Raw genomic sequence first — 6,998 nt, forward strand, 5'->3', positions numbered from 1 at the left:
CCTTACTCTTTCCCATCTTGTTTGAAAACCCTCCCAGACCCCTTCTGTACTTACGTGCTTCCTCAAAACAGCATCACCGAAACCAACAAAACGGGCTGAGCTGCTCCTCTTCGAGCTGCCGGCCCTCAGAACAGGATCCTGCAAATCAATCAAACCACCAAGGTCACTGGGAGACGCTCGTTTTAGAGCTCTCGCCCCCCCCCCCCCCCAAGCTTTAATGATGGCTCCCTAACCTGGGCAAACGCAGCTCCTCCATGAAGCGCTGCAGCAGTTTTTATTCTGCGGTCCCAAGTTGCCGTTATGACATTAAGCAGCAAAGCAAGGCAAAGACAGGTGGGCTCACGGCTTACCCATCTAGCCATGAAAACTCCTGTTTTAGGCCTCACTGGTTATTCCAGGTAAACAGACCAAAACAGAGCTCTAAACAGGCAGGTGAGGCTTCACACAGACCTCGTGGCCCTGCCAGCAACAGCAACGCCATAGTGACCGGGCTACCGGTCGCTATTCCCCCCCTCCTTTGCCAGTCCCTGAATCGCGGCTTATTATTCACAAGTCCGGTAGGGATGCAGCCAACCTTCCTACGGCCGAAGGCTCCTCATCAGGACCAGGCGGAGAACCTTTCCACTGGCATTTGGATTCTCCCGGCCGCTCTCGACACGTGACAACTTACAAAGGCCTGAGGGCGGCAGTAGCCTGTAGCTCTTCGCGGCAGCATATAGTCGTTCCCCGACGTTCCGAACACCTAGGATTAACACAGTCTATAAATACAAAAAAATACTACCGCTACAGGGTGTAAAGCCAAGCTAAAATTTCTGCAACCGAAAAAAAAAAACCCTCTTCGCATCTGACAGAACAAGCCGTACGCACCAGCGCCTAGAGCTCAAACAACCCCTCCCGGGCAACGTTCTTCTGGCAGGCTGCGGATCCGAACTCCTCCTGTCCTGCCTAAGAGTCTCCACTGGGACACGACGACTTTGCCAGCCAGCGCCTGTTGATGGAGGCAGAGTAAAATCCATCGCCCTGCAAAAGTACAGAACAAAGAAAGAAGAAAAAAAAAAAAGAAAAAAAAAATCAAACCTCTGCAGAAAAGCGTAAGAATCCAAAGTTGTCTGTAAGCACAAAAGCGGATCTAATACGCACACGAGCAAGGTAAACGAGACTACGCGAGCCACGAATACCGCTTCCCCCAGCCCCGGGTTTGGAAGCTATGATGAGTCGGGCTTGCCGTGACAGGTAAGTTAGACTAAGCAGCCGCTAGAGATTAATCTTTCAGAAACCTTCTGCGTCCGCATTTTTGGCACAACTGTGCCTGCCCCTCCGTCCATTCAGACACGCGCAAGAAGATCCACTGCTTGTAGCACTTGCACAGCAACCCCCCCGCCCCCGCTCATTAAGGTTAGCGCCCGCTGTGCCACTTGGATAGACGATACTCTGCTGTCTCTTCATTTCCCCGTCATTCCTACTTTAGAGGGAACTAAGGAGATTGCATTGCCTCTGTGTGATCAAGGGTAAAAGTCTCAAAGACAGTTACAGCCCAGATCGCTGCTAAACAGTCTCTCACAGCTGGAGAATTTTTGTTCTGGCCCCAAAGGGGACGTAAGGATCGGGCTACTGGCACCCAACTTTCCCTTACCGCCGCTTTCTAACGGTGTGCTCCCAGGGAGTCAGCAGGTGTGGAAAGCGTTACTGAAAAAGGCTCGCCTCGTCCCAGGAATCCGAGGGCACGAGGCGTTATGGCCGCTTCTCCCAGTTCAGCGGAAGCGGCGTCACGCTCCTCGTTCCAGCTCCGTTCATGACTCCCTCCCGGTAATTTCCACCGTGGTCTGCCGATACCAGCAAAGCTATGTTAACGCTGCTGGAGGAAATTAAATCCTCCTAAAATTGCTCCAAGTTGTAACCGACGAGAGGGCGCCTTAATTCCACGAGGCTTTAACCTTTCTTCTCTCTACTGTCCTCCTCTTTCCCCAAATACCATTGCCAGGTAACTAACCGGGGGTTGCACCCATCGAGACTTCCTGAAATTGATGTTATGGAAATTAGGCTTGTCGGCCACTATAACAGGGTTCGACCCTAGGTTCCCGCAGAAAAATTTCAGAGCCAAATCAAAACAAATTAAAGAATTAAATTTTAATGATGCGCGTGCAGTAACTACAGCTCAAGCTGGGTGCCTCCGAAGAGGGACCCTAACATAAACAAATCCTGGGCAATTATAGTTTTTTCAACTTACATTTCCCACCCCTCACGCAGTAGTTAGACCAGTAGTAATTTTTTTGGTCTGGGGTCTCCTGCTCCTCATTGGGTCTCATCATCATTCTGAGGTAAGCTGTTTTTCTCCTTTTTTTTTTTTTTTTTTTTGCGGTCTCTGATGACGGTTGTACCTCTGTTTTTCTTGAGTCTTACTGTTGTGTCTCAAGGTCCTGAGGAGGAGGTGATTCTAAATCATAACAATTAACACTGCCCCAGCAGTGAGCTAAGGCTTTGCCCCTCAAGGTCCTAATGCCCTGCACTGGTCTTATTTCAAAGCCTTGACATCCTCCCTTTCGGAGTGTGAGACACAGGAATGCAGACTGCTTGTACCTTCCTTATCTTCCCAGCTTGAACCAGCTCTGAGGCCCTTTTCTTACTGGACTAAGTAAAAGTTCATTATTTTATCTAAGTGTGGCCTAAGGCTTCAGCAAATTTAGCTACTCATGCTAAGCAAGTTTTACAGAAGTTGTGCTAAGCGGCTACCTCTACACAGTTTCAGTTCGCTATTCTTTAACAATTGATCTTTTCATTTTACACTTCAGACGCTTTGTGCTCTCGCTCTCCAACTCTCCCTTCCTCTACGGTAACTCTGCTCCCTTGACCACCATTCCCCTAAGATAATAATTTGCTGTCTCGCAGCTCTTAAAGTATGACGCTTCACAGACGCGTCAAGTCACACGCACAGAAATGAATGTACATGGCCTACTTTTTCTAACGCGTACAGACCTTCCGTCATATGTTGGCGATCTATTATTCGGATCGCTATTAACGGCGATCCTTCCTCGCCAGGAGGAAGGGGCTTTGCCTTTCTGGCAGAGACAGCTTTCACTTGGTTCCATTTGATTTTATTACTTCAGCTTGCCCACGTTTTTTAGTCTCTTCAACTTCAGCCATGGCAATTAATCTAAAAAAGTAAGTATTACATCTTTCCCTTTCCATTGCTGCGTGTACAATAACAAAGCAAAAGAGAAACAGCCAAAGCAAAGCTAAAGCAGATGCAGGTAACAGCAGCCACAGGGTAGGAACGGGTTACTTAGCCATCAGCGCTGCCTCTGGGAGGCCAAAATAACTACTAACAGTCATTAGCAATAGTTACCTTAGTTACCCGTGCCAGAATGCCTCCTCCTGTAGCAGTTTCTGGTGATATCGAGGGTCCGCTGCATTTTGGCTTCCTCGTTTCATCCCATCCCTTAGGTATTAATCACACAAAAACGCTTGTCCGTCTCTTCTCTTCATCAGCATTTGCTGTCCTTGGTTCCATCTCTGTAAGAAAAGTAATAAACTCACGTTTTACTTTCAGGGAAACACTTAGGTTTATGCATGATCTTTCTCTCTTTACCCTTCTGTCTTCACCCCCCCCCCCCCCGCTTTTTTTCCCCCTTCTTCTTTCCCTTAAAGGAAAGGTCTTAATACAGCACTTTACATCATATGTTACAGGGTAAACAGTCTGGAAACGTTACACACAGCAATTAGGGCTAGGTTATTAGGCAGGCAGGCATGTCGCCTAATACCTACCTAACGCCATCTTCTGTGAAACCTTATTTTTATTCCACTTCAGTATTACTGTGACTATTCTCAAACCCTTGTAGACGCACGCTTGACTGACAACTCTCTCGGTCTTTAACTACATGGAAGAACGATAGCCCTCGATTTGCCCGTCTCCCTTTCAAACCTATTACCTTTTTGAGATGGCTTCTAGATTCCTCTGACGCTCGGATGCCAGCCTCACAGGCGACAAACAAAACGAACGACCGGATCCCCAGGTCTTGCTGCTTCTCTTCGAGAGGTCCCCCTTTGGTGGGCTACCCTGCCAAACAAACCAAAAAGACTGCCGAGGCCGTGACGGTATCGGGCGTTTGGAACGCTTTTCCGAGGCGTTTGGGGTGACTGACGTAACCGCTTCGCTTCACATTGCTCACAGCTACCTTCATCTATTACTTAGGGCTAAACCTGTTCCTATTTGCAGAGGGGCTTGTTGCTTGTTTAAACTTGACATATAGCCCACAACCTGCTCTGCGTGCTCCCTAGTCCCTTCTGCTTTCGCAACACTTGTGGTAATTCAAGGCGGTAATTAAGAGTCCCCATTGTCCCATAGGCTGGAGCAAGACATTGCTGCTGCTCTGAGGAGATGCCTAAAAGCCATGCTGTTTTCTGTAGCATCACTGGGGCTTCCCAGAGCCCAACGGTGTTCTCTTTGGCTTTTCCCGAGCCTTTTAGGTTTTTTAGGCTATTCCTTAGCCCGCCATTTCATGGCAATGTTCTCCTTAAGCATTGTGCACAGCACGATTATCCCAGATCAGCCACATCGTGTACGTACAGAGGCTTCTGAGAGGCGGCTCAGAAGAAAAGAGAGAAAAATCTCTTTGTCATCAGCGCATCCACCCGCCAACACTCTTCACCAGGAAGCACTGTAAACTCCCATTTCTCTAAAGCGGGACTGAGTCAAGGCGGAGACGCAGATCACACCCCATCTTTGTTAGAACGCCTCACTGCTGCGGGCACTGGGCCTGGCAGCAGTTTTAGGAATGTTTGGGGCTTTGGAGAGAGTGCAGGGGAAGGTCTGGAGTCAGTGACAACGTTGAGGCAGGGCTCGGAGATGTTTTGGGGCCTGTAGGGGCGTTGGGGCAGGATTTGTGGGTGGTTTAATGGCTTTGGGGGGGCTGGTTGCAGGAAGGGTGGGACTCTGCGGGGCCCTCAGGGCAGGTGTGCCATCCCAGATGTGTAGGGAGCACATAGGGGTGCCCCACGTGGCTGTCAGCTCGGCGGGAGGAGCCACTGGTCTCCCACCCCATCAGATAGGGTGGCGGAGGGGAGGAGGAGGGATCTATGAGCTTGCACAGAACGCCAGAGAAGGCAGCAGGGAACTCACCAAGGGCCCCGCATCCCAGAAAAGCTGCAAAGGAACCCGCGTCCCAGACGAGAGGAGGCATCAGGCTGCTGTGCCGCTGCTGGACACATCCAGACCCCCGTGCAGACACCACCCCCCCGCCCCGCTCCTCCAGGCTGCGTCCACAGCGGTGAGCGCATGCCCTGGCCCGCGCTGGGGAGGAACTGGGGCCCTACAGGCGACACACGGAAAAGGCAGAGTCAGAGCCGCGCTCCGGCAGACCCGGCGCGGCGCGGCGCGGCGCCAGGTCCGAACCCCCCGCCCCCCCGCCCCGCCGCCTCCACGAAGCGACAGCCCCGGCGGGCAGGACACAGCCCGACGCCCGCGGCCACCCGAAAGCACACGCTCGCCTCACCGGGATCCCCACGTGCTCGACTCCAGGCGGCCTCGGCCCTCGCCCGCAGCCGCCGAGCGAAAACACCCACCCTGCTCGCCGCCATCTTGCTCCCCGCCGCCGCGCATGCGCTGGCTACGGACAGCGCGGGAGGGGCGGGGGCGAGCGGGAGCGGGAGCGGGAGCGGGAGCGGGGGGGGGGGAGGCGAGACCCGCAATGGCGCCCTCGTGTGGTCGTAGCGCGGCGCTGCAGCCGGCCGGCTCCCGCGGGCGACCCGCAGCCCGCCGCGCCAGCCCGGTGCTCAGGCCGAGCAGCGAGCGCCTCGAGGCTGCTCTGCCCGTGCCCGAGAGAGCGGCGGGGATCAGCGAGCAGGCGCTGGGGCTGCCCCGGTCGCGGAGCAGCTCTGAGACGGCACTGCCCGTCCCCGCACCCCCAGGAAGCACCAGGAAGGAAAAGCCCTCTCGGGAAAAGCGCTCCCGGTCCGTGAGCACCGGGCAGGGGTGGACGAGCGCCTTCGCTTACCCGTCCCCGAGAGAGCGGAGAGTAGCGGTGAACACGGTGACCGGCAGCGCACACGTGTGCGCCGGCTGCCTGCACTGTTCTTCGTACGCAGCGGTGGCCGGCGGCGGCTGCAGTGCTGCCTTGTCGACACGCGAGGACAGCGGTGAGCGGGACGGAACGCAGTGCGCATGCGCTACGCCGATGAGTGTGCAGTGCCGCTTTTCAGACCCGCGATGGCAGCAGTGAGCGCGGCGGAACGCAATGCGCATGCGTGCTCCCTTTCGGTGCAGTACCACCTTCTCCCCAGTATCAGGGTCCACTCAATAAACAAAATAGTATGATAAATGTTGTCATCTGCTCCAAGTGCTTTCGCAGAAGAGAACGACATCAAAATGAGGTATTATTGCATTTAGTCTCCACTACACGTGCTACCCCAGTGCCACGGACTTGCTTTAAAGGATCAGTGACGTACGCGTTCTGGCAGTAATATTCACGGAATGAATATGCACTCGATCAAGTAGGAGTGTTCATGAAAAGCTTTGCCAGTGCGTCGCTAGGTAACAAACCTAGACAAGCAGCTATTTGCCCTGATCCTTTGGCTTACGTTTCTTCTGCCCGATGTAGTCTAACGTACCTGAATGCAATGGCCTTGCGAGGCAGTGACACGGTGTCCGTGGGGTGGCTGTTCCAGGGTCTCTCGAGCTGTTCCAGGGTCCTCGGACAGCAACGGTGCTGGTCGACTTTCCCTTGTGCTGCACAGCAGGACAGCTCCGCACCGTGCCCTCCCAGCACTGCCGCTCCTCCCAGCAGCTGCCTAACTGGCCCCAATCCTGAGCAAAGCTACGACTCCCAGGAGCCCGCAGCACCCCTCCTTCTCTCCCTGCCCTCCCCATTTCCAAGAGGGACAGCCCCAGCCCCTGGGGACAACCCTGCCCGGTCACACTGCTGTCCTAAAAGCGGATTCGTTGCCCCGTGTGCACTAAGCCAATAATTACACGCTCAGGAGAGACATTTGCTTATTTATTTCAG

The sequence above is a fragment of the Dromaius novaehollandiae genome, unplaced genomic scaffold (genome assembly GCF_036370855.1).
Source record: "Dromaius novaehollandiae isolate bDroNov1 unplaced genomic scaffold, bDroNov1.hap1 HAP1_SCAFFOLD_53, whole genome shotgun sequence".
Taxonomy (NCBI): Eukaryota; Metazoa; Chordata; class Aves; order Casuariiformes; family Dromaiidae; genus Dromaius; species Dromaius novaehollandiae.